The sequence below is a fragment of the Megalobrama amblycephala genome, linkage group LG6 (assembly GCF_018812025.1).
Source record: "Megalobrama amblycephala isolate DHTTF-2021 linkage group LG6, ASM1881202v1, whole genome shotgun sequence".
NCBI classification, from domain to species: Eukaryota; Metazoa; Chordata; class Actinopteri; order Cypriniformes; family Xenocyprididae; genus Megalobrama; species Megalobrama amblycephala.
The window spans coordinates 7,329,397-7,346,532 of record NC_063049.1 but is presented as its reverse complement, the minus strand read 5'-3'; the positions used below and the strand labels follow the sequence as shown (position 1 = coordinate 7,346,532).

The following is a 17,136-nucleotide window of genomic DNA, read 5'->3' as shown; positions in this document are numbered from 1 at the left end:
TTGATTTTGTTGACTTTATTTCTCAGACAGATTAGAATACAAAACAGCTGCTGAGATTGGATTGAGAGACACTAACACTGTACAAGGCTGAAACTTCACCCAAACTCACAAACTCGCCATTCACAGACGTGTTACTTATTTTTAAACTATACTGTATATATGGAATGAATCTATGACCAGAAAAGGTAGTTTTATAATATCAACACTACAATGAGTGATGCAGAGAATAAGAATGTACTTGTTCTATGTTCAGTCGCTCATAAACAGCTCAGACCAAACAGTCTTATAAAAAAAGAAGAAATAAAAGCAGCACAGTGAGTCAGCCATCACTCATCTAATCATGTTGTTTGGCAACATATTATTTTAAATATGAACAGTTCAACAGGCTGCCTTTGAGAGTCCTTATTTAATTAACCATGTATTTTTCCTTTTTATTCTAAGAAAATTGATAAATAGCACTTTTTCCTTTAATAATAAATACATAAATGCAAATACTGAGAAAATAATGCACACATAAATAATGATCCCTCATTATTTTGTATGTACAGCACATTTTGTAGCAAAAGACTGGAAAAGGTCATCTGTAAAAGAAGAAAAAAAAGAAGGTGATTAGATTTTAGCAGTTACATAAAACGTAAATTCTCACATTTAACCCTGAAAAGCCTGATTTTAAATAATAGCAAGATAAAAAAAAATGTTTTAAAAAAATGGTTTATCAAACTTTTAGACAAAATATTAAAAACATTCTGGTCACACTTTAGGCTAGGGTCCAATTCTCACTATTAACTATTAACTACGAATTTTGCCTTAACAAACTCCTAATTACTGCTTATTAATAGTTAGTAAGGTAGTTGTTAAGTTTAGGTATTGGGTCGGATTATGGGATGTAGAATATGGACATTCAGAGTAAAGCATTACTATGTGATTTATAAGTACTAATAGACAGACAATATCCTAGTAATATGCATGCTAAAAGCAACTAGTTCATAGCGAGAATTGGACCCTAAACTAAAGTGTGACCAACATTTTTTTAAAAAGTTTGCACATGTGTTTTTTTGTTGAGCATCATATTTGATGAGGAAAACAACACCTCAGTTCTGTTCAGAGGCCCAAACTGTGCAAAAATATGCAATTTGGTGAAGTTACTGATATTTATATGGCCAAAAAGTAAGATGACGTTCTGATACTTGTAAAGTAAATCAATGAGATCTTTATAACAGTATGGCAATCTCAACATATATGGATAATCAAGTAAACCTAAGTTGTTTCAGTCCAGTTAAGTGTTCATCTTGACATATTACTAACAATATAAAAGTTATTCGGTAATACTTTATAATAAGGCTTCATTTGCTAACATTAGTTCAACAATACTTAATTAATGTTAATTTCTACATTTACTAATACATTTTTAAAATCAAATGCTAACATTATTTAATGCACTGTGAACTAACATGAACAATGAACAACAGCATTTTTATTAACTAACTTTAAGAGACTAAAAAATGTAAAAGAAATATATTGCTCACTGTTCATGTTAGTTAATACATTAATTAATGTTAACAAATGAGTTCTTACTGTGAAGTGTTACCAGTTATTCTTATATTTAACTAATAAAAAATCAGCAAGGATTTCACAGTAAAAAGATGCAATGTGAAGGGGGAGAATTATAGAATTATACTGTAAGGTATTTTACTTGATAAAAAGTATAAACTAACAATCGGATGACAGAAGGGATGTGGTAGATTGTGTGCAACAGGTTTTTCTGCAAAGTTTTGATCATGTTGATAATTTAGAGGCCCAAGAAACAGTAGGCTTTAAAGGGTTAATTGGAGAGCTTTAATCATATTAAGTAAATATTGTAAAATATCAGTCTAATCTACAGAAGCTTAGTGGTGACACAACTTTAAGCGATGTTTTTTGACAGGATCACAGCATGGTCTGAGAGTTTTTGATAGAAGTGTCAACAGTGAGTTTCTTCATTTTCTTCGGACAGGTCAGAACCGCGTCTAGCTTTTCATGTTCTTTGGACAGACAGCAGCAGAAAATAAGTAAAAAAGTCTAAAAAAGAAAAAAGGGGTTCCACATCTGTCTCACACACAAGAGCAGGAGAGATGGAAAGGCAGAGAAATGCTTGGGGCTACCGGGTACGAGAGCCTCTGTAATGGTGTCTCGTATGAGAAAACATCTGTGAATTTCCTCAGTGATCTACAACAAAGTCCAACTCAGAGTAGTCACTCAGCGGCCCTTTGAAGTTTCTCCCTGACAGAAAGCTGCCATTGTGTTCTGCCCTCAACGCTGTGTAGCCTGACTCTGCTCTTGCTAATTTCTAACATTTTCCCCTGAAATCTGATACTGTTGCCTGTGCTCAGGCTGGCGCGGTGTGCTGACGGGCCTCGGGTCAGGAGATGAGGTAGAAGTTGGCCCTTAAACAGCCGTTCGCCGCTGTGTGTGGCAACGCAACTCTGACCCGCTCTGTTTCCGCCGGCCCATGATAATTGTTGGGGTCACGTCTGGCTTCCTTGAGCGTGATCAGAGGTTCTGGATTATGCAGAGGGGCCAGAACATCTAGTTCATGGATATTTACTAATTTTAGATTCAGTCCGACAGGGTTTGAAGTTCTGTGCAGATATTTGTCCTTGGGACAATTGAGGCTCTTTTTGTTGCAGAATTAATCAAACATTTCAGTTTGAGTGCAGAGAACGAGATAATTAACATTCAGATTTCACTATACTTGCAACAACAAACAATTTTGTAGGCAAATTAACATTTAACAATGGTAGGCCAAATTAGGGAATTAGAGATATTGTTCAAACCACTGAATGATGGAAAATAAAGCTGCAAAATCCACAAATCCCAGAGAACAAAGTATTGCTCAGAGCTCAAGAGACTTAATTGAGTTCTTATAGCTGTGCTTAAGAATCAATTTTATCGCAAATGTTTCTCCTGAAATGCATATATGAAAATGCATATGTGCAATGCATATAGACTCAAATGTGTCAATAGTGACATACATACAATAATAGAGCTATAAAGTAAATGTAGAAGGCAGCTAAGATCATTTGGTCTTGGAAGAATTCGATATTTCACAAACACTTCAAAGACTTCATTTGATTTTCATTTCATCTGTTCGAGTCACGATTGAGATATTAGAGAGATCAAGGTTAGTTTAGCATTTTAGTGCATTGTGTGTCCACCAAAGCCTATTTATCCAGGTGAAAATGGCAAGCTGTGGGTGCTTGAGAGCACTTCAGAGGTGCAACGTTTTTATATTCAGTTGAGATGTTACTAGTATCTGATTTCGCAGATACAACACAATGTAAAGTACTTGCTCTGACCCATGTTTTAAATGACTTTAGCCTTGTTTCCACCTAAATTACCTGGAACAATTTGTCCCAGGAACTTTTTTCCCCCAGACCTGTTGCTGTCTACGTTTCCATCAGAGTCTGAAGAACCGTGAAGATTAGGCAAATTAATCCAGTGATGTAGGACTGCGTGCGAATTTCCAGTTCCCGCTGGATTTTGTCCTCCGCATATAAGCTTAATAAAGCCTGAACCTCGTCGGTCCATCGGCCATAATTTTTAAACTCCATTGTTAATTTGAAAGCAAGCAACTCTTACTGCACGCACCGCAACAGACTTTTAAAAATGGTGGTTGAAATAAAAGCTGCGTGGAGTCAACCAATCAAAATGCTGCTTGAACTCAACCAGTCAGCATGTACAGTGCCCAAGTCCCACCCCCAAAAGTTCCTGAACTTAGAAAAAGTACTACCTCATAAGCAGGGACTTTCTGAGGGGGAAATTTTTACCCAGAACTTCATTTAGACCCTGGTTCCTGTGGTCGAAACGTGGCTTTTGTTCTGTTGTTGTGCTTGTTTTTGTCGACTGTTGTCGTACAAGCAGGATGTGGTGTTTGCATGATTGGTCGATGTAGTGTTTGTCCCTCCCCTCCTCCATTGTGATTGGCTCATTGGGTGAAAAGTGACAGTGATGAGTGCTGCGTTTTACCCAAACTTGAAAATTTGTCAACTCTTGGCGTCCCAAAAAAAAAAAAAAAAAAAAAAAAACGCCAAGCGCTCAGTGTGAAATAGACACTCATCGCCTTGTCACGCTGATGGTGTTTGTAAATACACAGCTTTCCCACTGAAACAACTGAAAAAATATGCTGGCATCAGGAAAAAATGCTTGGTGGACATGCAGCCTTAAGTTATAATGTAGTGATTATATTATATCCCATTAGTTATGGGTAGGTTAGTATAGGGTAGGGTAGGGTAGTATAGTTAACTGAGACTAAACCTAAAACCTTAAAAAAATATTTTGTTACTCAAAATAAAATAAACGATAACTGAAATAAAATATAATTTTAACAAAAAATTAAACTTATTTTATTTCAGCTAGTTGCCAAGGAAACATTTCTCCATTTTATTGAGTCTAACTTGATGTACTAACATAACTAAAACTAAACACAATTACTACAACTTTAAGTAAAATTAAAATGAAAACCAATTCAAAATATATTAATAAAAACTACAATAGTATCTCAATAATACTAAAATAAAACTGATTCAAGCACTCGTTTCTTTACAGTATCACTCAAAAGTTTGGAAACATTAAGGTTTTTTTTTTTATGTTTTTGAAAGTAGTCTATTAATCTCACCAAGGCTGCATTTATTTGATCAAAAATACAATAAAAACAGTAACACTGTGTAATATTATTTCAATTTAAATTAACTGGTTTCTGTTGTAATAAATTTTAAAATGTAATTTATTCCTGTGATCAAAGCTGAATTTTCAGCATAATTATTCCACGCTTAAGTGTCACATGATCCTTCAGAAATCAAACTTTAGACCAGTACTGTATATCCTTACAGATCTTTTTGTTATGATGCCAGAACTCATATTCTGATAAACAGGAAACACTTAGTGTAGGGAAGCTAATGGTTCAAGCTGAAATAGGTCAATTAATTCCACAGTCGGTAAAAGAGATGAGCCGCAAGAAAGTCTACACTGAGTCTCTTTCCATTGCTTGCCGATTTGTTGTTTTGCCTCCTGAATGTAAACAGTCCTGGCCATCTCTCTCACCACTCACCCTCCTTGCGTTTACTCAGTGGCAGCTGCGAGCACCATCTGGGAGGGCTTCAGCAAGGCCAAACAAAACAGGTTACACCTTCGGCCATGCCAAGTCCTGTAGCCTATTCCTGGTCTGCAGAAACAACAGGGGCTAATCGCAATTTCATGCTCTGATTTTCCCCAGACCTCCAAGCCCCGGAGGAAAGAAACTTTAGCTCATTTTCAGGAGATATGGGCTACACGCGCTTCCATATGGCCGTGTGCGGGATAGTGTTCAGCTCATACCCCATGATTACAGAATTCAGCATTTTCACGTTGAAAGTTGTTTCTCCAACTATGGGCACTTTTTTGAAACATAAACTCACTTAACACTTTTCACAGTCTCTCTGTGAAATCAGTCTCTCTTTAGTCTAATCAGTGTCTAAATGTAGATTTACATACATAACAGGAGAAATCTGTCTTACTGACTTGTCACATGTCAAATCACTTATTGTGCTTTAATAGCATTCTCTGGTGAAAAAAACTTTTTTTTTTTTTTTTCACATTTATTGAGTCTCCTTGGTAAAGGAGTAAGTCTGATTGGTCATTTGTTGGTCTGATTGCTAATTTGTGCAAAATCTGATATAAGTCATTTTTACATAAACTACAATTAAAAATTACATATAGTTGACCAAATGTGACAGTAAAGACATTTATAATGTTACAAAAAAAATTCTATTTCAAATAAATGCTGTTCTTTTAAATTTTTTTATTCATTAAAAATATATGAAAAATGTTTCCACAAAAATGTAAAGCAGTTTTCAACATTGATAATAATCAGAAATGTTTCTTGAGCATCAAATCAGCATATTAGAATGATTTCTGAAGGATCATGTGACACTAAAGACTGGAGTAATGATGCTGAAAATTCTGTTTTTTTATCACAGAAATAAATTACATTTTAATATATATTCACACAGAAAACAGCTATTTTATATTGCAATAATATTTCACAATATTACTGTATTTTTGATCAAATAAATGCAGCCTTGGAGAGTGTAAAAGACTTCAAAAACTTTTTGAACTGTATAAGGTAACAAATATTTAAATGGTTTATGTTTATTGTTTGTCTGTTTAGGTTTATCATAGTTTTACCAATAAAAAAATGATATTTTTATGAATTTTATATTTTAGGAGCAAAAATAATAAGCCATTTGCAATGCAGCAAAAATAAAAAGGGAAGCCAAAGTGAAAAGCTTCCAAAAAAAGTTAGAAATCTGAAAAAAACTCATCCTGGAACATAAAAGCGCCCGTAGTTGAGGAAACACACTTAAGTTCACGGAAATCGATTTGTCAAAGTATAGACTTGTTTGGTAAATCTTAAATCTTTCAGACACAGTTGAGCTAATAGCTCAGTCACTACAGAGACAGATGACGAACACTGGCAAGATTTGGGCACATTCAAGTCCAAATGCAGCGGGGTAAAATCTCCCACTTTTATCCCTTCGGTATTCACTCAGTGCTCATGCAAATGTGGGTAATTCAGCGGGGCATAGAAAGCCCTCAACAAATTGCAGGTGTTAGGAAGCCGAAACAAAGGCCACTACAAGCCCTAATGGCATCCACCATCATTAGCAAGTCTTTGATGTGCGTACTCCACTCACTCTTTTATCTCCTTCTCCCCCTCTCAGCCCTTCTCTTTCTACATCTTACGCTAGCTCGCTCTCTCCTTCTGTCTTTCTCCTCGTAACCCTCTCTCTTTCCGTGGTTCTTCATTAAATCAGTCTTTAGGGAGGGCGCCCACTCCTGTACCCGACATCTGTTTGGCTCTTATGCCTGTCTGTCTGTCACACATCAGTCAGCGTAAAAGCATCGCAGTGCTAATCTGCAAATATCCTAAAGTACCTGTTTATTCGGAGAGGCGGCAAGCAAAGACGGCAAAATAAAGTGTTTACTTTCATTCCCAGCTTTATTATCCCGGCGCGATTACGAGATGCGGCTCGCGGGAAGCGTTTACTAGCAAATGAACATATATGCGAGTGCGGGAGTGTGTGTTCTTGTGTATCAATAGCAGGTTACCTGCTTTACATCCCAGCAGGTTTGAAAGAGAGGCTTTGGAAACACTGCTATTCAAAACTCTTCCTTTGAACTCTAGAGGATATAGAGACAGGACAATGCCAGTCTATTTGTGTTCCCCCTTTGAAGTCCACCCTGTCTATTAGTATGAGAGAGTGTGCTGTCTGACAATAAATACTCCTCTATCTAAAGATTACGGCTGCAGAATATCTGAAAGGTGCCACATTGCTCCGCATACTTGGGAAAGAAAACACACGGTCTAGAACAAACAGTTAAAACCGAGGGGGAAAACTCTTCGGCGGTGTGCAGACCACATTAAAAGAGATCGTCGGGCGCTCCAGATGCAGAGGGTGCTTTAATGAGTGCAAAGAATAGGCTGTCCTGGTTTTATGGAGAGTTATTGAGATATTAAAGAGCACAGGTGCAGGGCCAACACTGAGCTTCTGACACAAGATCAGTGATTGTTGGACAATCACAGCTTGGTGAAATACTTCTGATTATTAAACTTCATGCCATTTCTTGGGTTTTATATTGTCTTAGTTAACTGAGGATGTCTACTGAAGAACAGTCCCCACCGTGAAGGCAAACTTCAGAGGCTTCTCGCAAGCACAAAAACTAGAGAGCTTGTTCAAAATTGATTTCCATGGCAAAACAGGGCCAAAATAATCTAGGGAACAAGATCTCTCTTAATGGATTCGATGTTCTTTAAAGAGGCACTCGCGGGTGTTAGAGTGACCTATTTCAGCCGGCGCTTTTCAGAGGAACTAAATATTCTCAGACGGGGAATAATGCTCGCAGAATATTCTCATTACCGTCTCATCCAAGCGCAAGAAAACTGGACACGGCCAGCTATGATTAGAACAAGAACTAGTCAGTATGCACAAGCTGACACACAAACACTGACAAACACAAAGCAAATTTGCTATTGACAGAACTTTGTGATGATCATTTATCTATATTGCCTCTGTCTGCTGGCTTAAGCATTACTGTCATTCGAAATTACACTTTAAAGTCCACATGAAATCATAATTGAAGTTTTTTGGCTTTTAGTATGAATATGTTAGCCTTATAGCAACACATAGGGTTAGTTCACCCAAAAATGAAAATTCATTCATTAATTGCTCACCCTCATGTCGCTCCAAAAGCGTAAGACCTTCGTTCACCTTCAGAACACAAATTAAGATATTTTTTGATGAAAAGCGAGAGCTTTCTGATCCCCATAGACAGCAATGCTATTACCACTTTCAAGGCCCAGAAAGGCAGTAAAAATATTGATAAAATTGTCCATGTGACTACAGTGGTTCAACATTAATTTTATGAAGCAACGAGGATACTTTTTGTGCCCCCCCAAAAAGGAAACAAAACAAAAATAACAACTTTATTCAACAATTTCTTCTCTTCCGTGTCAGTCTCTGATGTTTTTCACGTTATAAACACAGTGCAGCGCTTCCGGGTTCTACGTCAGAATGCAGACTCATGCGTCAGCGTCACACGCATGCGCCGCAGTGCTCACGTGAACAGCATAGGAGACTGACACGGAAGAGAAGAAATTGTTGAATAAAGCCTTTTTTTTTTTTTTGCACACAAAAAGTATTTTCGTCGCTTCATAACATTAAGGTTAAACCACTGTAGTCACATGGACAATTTTAACAATGTCTTTACTCCCTTTCTGGGCCTTGAAAGTGGTAGCGTTGCTGTCTATGGGGGATCAGACAACTCTCCGATTTCATCAAAAATATCTTAATTTGTGTTCCGAAGATGAACAAAAGTCTTACGGGTTTAATACGACATGAGGGTGAGTAATAAATGACAGAAATTTTCATTTTGGGTGAACTAACCCTTTAAGGTTATCTATAAGCTAGTGTGCTCCAAAACAATGGCAAATTTCGCATTTAGAAGAAATAAGCCTTCAAAAAACTTACAGTCTCTCATTTTCACCAATATGGATCAATAGAATTGATGACATCACGCTGCACTTCAGCTTCTCATCAGATTTTCTGTCCAATCAAATGCTCTCTCGAATCTGAAGCGTCCCACCCCCTACAAATAGATGCTGTAGCTGCAGCTAAAATCGGTCACTTGTTCACACAATTACTATTTTCTATATATGGTGAATGGCACATAGTGCACAATATAGGGAATAGGGATCAATTCGAATAGTGTAAATATGCTTTCCATTGGGTTAATGAAGTCTGGTTTCACATTGGTGTCAGCACACAGCACACAGTCTGCTCTGGTCCAAAGACGCGATAGCACAGAGCGGATCAGATGCGCGAGACGGCGCAGACCACAAAACATATCGGACCCATTTGAATTCTGCACAGAATGCTATATTTTAAAGCAATATTTGGAGGAGATTAGGAGGAGAAATGTACTCTGCATTAGAAACAACACTGAAAAGTAGAAGAGATAACACCGGTACCATGCACCAACATAAATTACACACTTTTCAAACTACACATCCTCAGCATGATTATGATCACTGTTTTGCTTTAGTAACAGATTCATATTACTAAATGAATCTATGAATATAAAGGGGGAATCTATTAGACTGTGGCTGTCGTAAGCTGTCAAATACAGATTTTTCCGAGCTGTGATATAAATTAAACACTTTTGGCTATTTAAAAAAGGGGAGGAGCTGCTCGATATGTCCTGCCCCGCCTTCCTGTTTCAGGGGAAATTACGTCAACACACTGAATAACGCTGCACATTTCAAGGCACTTCAGTGGGCCTTTAAGTCATTTTGGTAATCGGTTCATTTTAATTCAGTGTTTTAGATGTTGAAATTGAGTATTAAATTGACACTTTCGGTTAAACATAAAAATTAATTCTAAAACCAAAGTCTGACTAACCTTTGTTATGAGACATATGGAAGCTGTGAGTAAGTGTAGTCTATTTATGAACATAGCGGTTCTTTATTTACTGTAATACATGGGAAAGCACTCATGTCCACAACACATTCACAGAAGTGTGCATAATGTGCCCGCTAGAAAATGACTCACAGTAATATTTGTCTTTAAATTGTTTTCCAAATATGTCACAAACTCTGCAATTTCTGAAAGCCTCTTGAGCCTATACTGTCAGAAAAAAGGTACAAAATCTGTCACTAGGGAGATAGCATTTCAAAAGTTATTCCTTTGTACCTAAAGAGTTCATATTAGTATCTCAAAGGTACATATTAGTACCAAAGCATACATATTAGTATATAAATGGTGTATTACAACCTTTTTAAAGGGTACCGTCTGGTACCATTCCAGTGACAGCTTTTGTAACTATTTGTGTACCCATCTATAACCTAAAAATAACAGAAAAGTTACTAGTTCAGTGAGAAACTGCTTTATAACGCATGTAAAAGGAAAGAGATGAGAACCTAATAAGAAACACAGAGGACTTTCTCACTTCTGTCAGAATGCTCTGAGGATGAAAAACAGATCCACATCAAGACACTTACAAAAATGAACTGGAAACTGGACCACACTAAACAAACATCACCATGAACATTTAGATAACTGGAAAACCAATTTCTATAACCTCTTCTATAACAAAATATGCACCTGAATCTGCATGGCAAAAATGTTGCAAATTTAGATCAGCCATTCTCAAATTCATCTCTTCAGGACAAGCATATTTCCCAGCATCTGAGAGCAATGTTTCATTACTCAAACATAGTACACTGCTCAAAAAAATTAAAGGAACACTTTTTAATCAGAGAAAAGCATCAAGTCAGTTAAACTCCTGGGATATTGATCTGGTCAGTCAAGTAGCAGAGGGGGTTGTTAATCAGTTTCAGCTGCTTTGGTGTTAATGAAATTAACAACAGGTGCACTAGATGGGTAACAGTGAGACGACCCCCATAACAGGAATGGTTTTACAGGTGAGGCCACAGACATTTTTTCACCTACTCATCTTCTCTGACTGTTTTTCACTAGTTTTGCATTTAGCTAGGGTCAGTGTCATTACTGGTAGCATGAGGCGATACCTGGACCCTACAGAGGTTACACAGGCAGTCCAACTCCTCCAGGATGGCACATCAATACGTGCCTTTGCCAGAAGGTTTGCTGTGTCTCCCAGCACAGTCTCAAGAGCATGGAGGAGATTCCAGGAGACAGGCAGTTACTCTAGGAGAGCGGGACAGGGCTGTAGAAGGTCCATAGCCCATCAGCAGGACCGGTATCTGCTCCTTTGTGCAAGGAGGAACAGGATGAGCACTGCCAGAGCTCTACAAAATGACCTCCAGCAGGCCACTGGTGTGAATGTCTCTGACCAAACAATCAGAAACAGACTTCATGAGGGTGGCCTGAAGGCACGACGTCCTCTAGTGGGCCCTGTGCTCACTGCCCGGCATCGTGGAGCTCGATTGGCATTTGCCATTGAACACCAGAATTGGCAGGTCCACCACTGGTGCCCTGTGCTTTTCACAGATGAGAGCAGGTTCACCCTGAGCACGTGGCAGATGTGAACAGCTCTGGAGAAGCAGTGGAGAACGTTATGCTGCCTGTAACATCGTTCAGCATGACCGGTTTGGTGGTGGGTCAGTGATGGTCTGGGGAGGCAAATCCATGGAGAGACGCACAGACCTCTACAGGCTAGACAGTGGCACCCTGACTGCCATTAGGTATCGGGATGAAATCCTTGGACCCACTGTCAGAACCTACGCTGGTGCAGTGGGTCCTGGGTTCCTCCTGGTGCACGTCAATGAACGCCTAATGTGGTGAGAGGATGCAGGCAGTTTCTGGAGGATGAAGGAATTGATACCATTGAATGGCCCCCACGCTCGCCTGACCTAAATCCAATAGAACATCTCTGGGACATTATGTTTCAGTCCATACGACAACGCCAGGTTGCACCTTAGACTGTCCAGGAGCTCAGTGATGCCCTGGTCCAGATCTGGGAGGAAATACCCCAGGACACCATCCGTTGTCTCATTAGGAGCTTTGATTTTCGGGGTGTCTTTGAATTCGGTCCTATGTAGGTTAATAATTTTCATTTCAATTGTGACATCCTTTCGTTCATAACGCATTACCCAATCCATATCAGTATAGATATCTAGCATGATATTTTTCTCCAATGAGATCTGATGTTTTCAAAGTGTTCCTTTAATTTTTTTAGCAGTGTATTTGACTCTAATTATTAATATGGGATACGCGTAAACCTGTGTAAAATACAAGAGCAAATTCATCAACTTTTTTAGTGACAGAAATATATTGAACAAATGCCAAATTGGCTTCTTACCAAAATGTCACACATCATACGATACATACACTCTGTGGACTGTGATTGATTAACAAACCAACTGAAATATAGGCGAAATCTTCATCTGCTTCATGGATTTCAAAGAAAAAAAAAATCCTTCATAGAGTGTTTGGCATGAGAGTCTCCAAATCAAATTGACTGACAGCAGAACTGGAGGAAAAACTTCATCAAATCAAAATAAACTGTTACAGTTGGCATCAAACACACAGCTCAAGTACAGACAAATATAAAGTACCATAAACGGACAAACAAGGCCATACCTCCAAAAGAAGACAGAATAACTTGACCTGCAACTGCATGTGTTAACATGCACATTCATAAACACACTGATATCACTTGATATCCATTTTTTTTATCATCAATACCTCTATTACGTGTATGTTTAAATATGTGTGCAATATTTATTCACTGAATTTCATTCTTTGAAAACATTTGAAATGTAACCCTGACAATGCCAATAAGGCAAACATGCCAATAAGGCTGTTTTTGACCAGAAAGGAATTGAAAGAGAGACAGAAAGATATGGAGAGAGTCTGAGAGAATAAGATCTGTCTACATCTTCACTAAAGATCAGATTTTCCTCTGGGCCCTGAGGGGTCAACAACTGCAGATGAACCAAATGATATGCAAATTTCAAAAAACAGCGCCACAAATTGGCTTGTGTGCTCGGTGCGGCCCTTCTCATCTGAGAGAGAGTTTTGTCCAGAATTTCTCATCAAGAATCTCACGTCTACACCGACATCACGACAGGTCCACAAATGTGGAGGTGTTGAATAAAAGATTTATAGAAAAAAAAAACGTTAAAAGAACAAAGTTGAATACAATTTGAAATGCGAGGCATTCATAACAGTCTTATCTTGCTCTCTTCATGTCTTTTTGTCTCTGTTTCTGTGAGGGGGGATCAAAAGCAAAGAATCACTTTTCATGTGCTAATGTTATCTGCCTCCTTGAGGAGAATTCAAATTAATGATTGTATCATTATTGGTTTGATAAACTGTGTTTAATGAAAGAATTATATCAAGGATGCGAATCAAAAATAAGAAAGACATTGTAGAGTATTCCTCAAACTTTCCATAACCATGAGAGGCTTTGAAATGCAGATATTGCCTGACGCCATGAGATAAGGTCAAATCCATCTCTGAGAGTGCAGGGCTGCCCTAAACATCACATAATATTCAAAAGGGCAGTTCGATATTTGGTTCATAGGGCCTTAAAAAAGTAGGTTTAGACAATAAGGACCATTAAAAAAAAAAAAAAAAAAAAAAAAAAAACTTAAAAACTAAATACATTTATTCTCTGATTTTTCCACGCTTATAATTCAAAAGATAATTCTTTTTTTTTTTTTTTTTTGGCTGAATTATCCTTATAACTTTACATATAATAAATATTTATATACTGTATATAAAAATATCTTCATTTATTATTTTAAAATACAGTGGGCCTCAAGAAAAATATTGACACTGAAATCACACTTAAAGGGTTAGTTCACCCAAAAATGACATGTCATTAATGACTCACCCTCATGTCATTCCAAACCCATAAGACCTCCGTTCATCTTCGGAACACAGTTTAAGATATTTTAGATTTAGTCCGAGAGCTTTCAGTCCCTCCATTGAAAATGTATGTGCAGTATACTGTCCATGTCCATAAAGGTAATAAAAACATCATCAAAGTAGTCCATGTGACATCAGTGGGTTAGTTAGAAGTTTTTGAAGCATCTTATATAGATTTTGGTCCAAAAATAATAAAAAATGCGACTTTATTCAGCATTGTATTCTCTTCTGGAATCCTTTCCACTGAATTGATTCCATTGAATCCTTTCATCTGTCGGCGTTGGTAATGCACTTTTACGTCACTGTTTTTGGCGATTAGGACATCCGCGACATGCAAACTTATGCACCATTTTAAAAAATAGCTTGAATACAGTGTGCGTCTCCCTCAGACTGTAAACGAAACTCTGGTACACCAGATAACACGTCAGCAGTGCGCTGCGGTTCACTGAACCCGAGTCGTGAACCCAGATGAACAAAAGACCCGGAAGAGAATACAATGCTGAATAAAGTCGTAGTTTTTGTTATTTTTGGACCAAAATGTATTTTAGATGCTTCAAAAACTTCTAACTAACCCACTGATGTCACATGGACTACTTTGATGATGTTTTTATTACCTTTATCGACATGGACAGTCTACCGTACATACATTTCCAATGGAGGGACAGAAAGCTCTCGGACTAAATCTAAAATATCTTAAACTGTGTTCCGAAGATGAACGGAGGTCTTACAGGTTTGGAACGACATGAGGGTGAGTCATTAATGACATAATTTAAATTTTTGGGTGAACTAACCCTTTAAAAATGTCTGCAATAGATATAAAATATCAAGGAAAGTGCTTTTCTCTTCACTATCTTCACTTTTCTTCATAATTTTTGCTCAATATATTTTAATCAACTGATGTATACTGATGTAAAAAGGTTGTGTACGCGCAAAATTTTTTACAAAATTTTCCACGCACATATCGGGATTTATAAAACATAAACTTAGCATAAATATGTGCACACGTACATACACTCTAGACCGTGCTGCGTACTCACTCTTTTACTGGAGTGAAGTAATTAAGTAAACAGAATGATTTAAAATTCTGTTTTCATTTTGATATACACATTTAGATTAAAAATACCAATGAAGTTCAGCACTCAAATTACATAAAGTCATTATCCAGAAGTTAAACAAAAATTTTATGAATTTATATTTATAATATTTGTAGTGGATGCGCAGATTTTGATAAGAAAACGTGCATAAACTACGATGGAAACACATTTACCGAAAACCTTGATGCGCATCAAAAAAAATCACGTGACTTTGCATGATGGGATGGCATAACTGTACTAACTAGCGGAAAATCTTGTTGCAAAGCATCTGAAATGCTGTTTTGATCATTCAGAAGTTTGTCGTCAATGTGGTTCGGTATAATTCCTCCCAGAACTGTCTTACATGACTGCGTTCCCAAACAACAGCATCTGCCTCTGAAAGCAAGATAAAATTGTGTTTCGTCTACGTGCTCTGAGATGCAAATAATTTATTATATATGAAAATTATTATATACAGTGGCTTCTCCTACTTTTCTTAGTGATATGTATCAGGAAGTGACAATTTTGTTCTTTTTATTTGCAATATTGTGCAATATTGCAATTTTGCGCATAAGTTAAATTCACAACTTTAGATGGAAACATAGCTAGTGAGGAGTGCTAGGTGCATGATAATTCCTCATTAAACTAAATTGCCAAACTCATGTTCTGAGAATATATTTCTCGCTAGAACAATGATCACTGATGCACATTTTCGTTCAGTGGTAGAACGGTCCATTGGCTGGTTTGAAAAGGTCAGATGATAATACTGTACAACCACTGCTGTACAGAGGTGTGCTGTTAATGTCATGTGCAGTAGCCTAATGATAACTCCTGTGAAGGAAACTCTAAGATTTGTACATTTTATTTTTAAAATGTTTTGTGCTGAGTCAGACAATTGTATTTACACTGCAAAAATAAGTCCCATCTGTTTCCATTACAAATACACACTGGCAGGCCAAAAAAAAGTTGCTGTTTGGATTTAAATGCTTAAGAGTCTATGACTGGATCATTATTGCAGAGATTATGATGTTTCTAGCATGTTTTATGTTTGGGAGCAGTTCTTTTAAACCTAACTGATGGAGTGTGTAGCTTTTAATTTATTAAACAACCATGTAGGAAAACACATCATGGCCATATTCCAGGATGACAATGTCAAGATTCATCAGGCTCAAACTATGAAAGAATGGTTTGGGAGGAGCATGAAGAATCATTTTCACACATGTTGTGATGTTATTTTCATCAAGACGTCCATCAATGTTTGGTCAAGAACTTGTATTGACAATGCAAGAGGTGAGCACTCTGTCTCCTCCAGCACATCCCAAAGACTTTCAATGAAATTATTTTAAGGTCTGGACTCAGAGGTGCCAGTTCATGTGTGAAAATGCATATGCATATGGAGATGATATGCAGATGATGTTATACATAGTAAAACTAGGCATTGTAAGCTCCATATATAGTTATTTCAGGGAGGAGACAAGGTGGAGATGCATGTATGCACAATCTTCCTATGACTGGGTTTTAAAAAGGGAATTTTGCACAGGTTCTGGAAAAATCTAGCTTTTGTGGTGTTTATGCACACTTTTAGGATGAAGTTTTATACAGGTGTAGAGAATCACATTAACTATTAAAATGATCTACTAATATTTCACAACCGCAAAGTGTCACATTATTGTTTTTCTTCATTTCAAACTAATTTTTGTCAATGTTTTCTCGAAAAATATGCATGATATCTTTTTGTAAAATAAATATCACTTGCTTTGATAAAGCAAAGAAATTCATAAATCTTTTTAAGTGTGTCTTAAGTATCCATGTACTTTTTGGGGCCACTGTACGTATACGGGTAGAAAGTTAACAGAAAGTAAGGGTTTCTGCAAAATAACTGCTGTTTTGTCCTGAATGACTATTATGACACCACAGGACATCAATGTCTCCAAACTCAGTGAGCTCTGTCATTACATTCTTCATTCATTCATGCCATGTGACATCTGCACTGTCTGTCTTGTGTATTAGGGCGAAACGTGTCTGATCTGACAGTCTGCCACAGCAAACAACACTACAATCACAGAAAGAGGTGGAAAAAAGAGCACAAAAATAAAGAGACAAACAAAGCAGTGTGAAGGGATGTAATGCTGCAC

The 17,136-nt window shown here is 37.3% G+C and overlaps 1 protein-coding gene across 1 annotated transcript in view; it reads right to left on the bottom strand.

The window, feature by feature from the left end:
* LOC125269796 (myosin-IIIb-like) overlaps positions 1–17,136 on the bottom strand; it is a 76,205-nt gene continuing 59,069 nt past the window's right edge. Inside the window, exon 14 of the mRNA XM_048192763.1 lies at positions 1–581. The gene's annotated coding sequence lies outside the window, so the exon portion shown is untranslated. The remainder of the gene's footprint in view (positions 582–17,136) is intronic.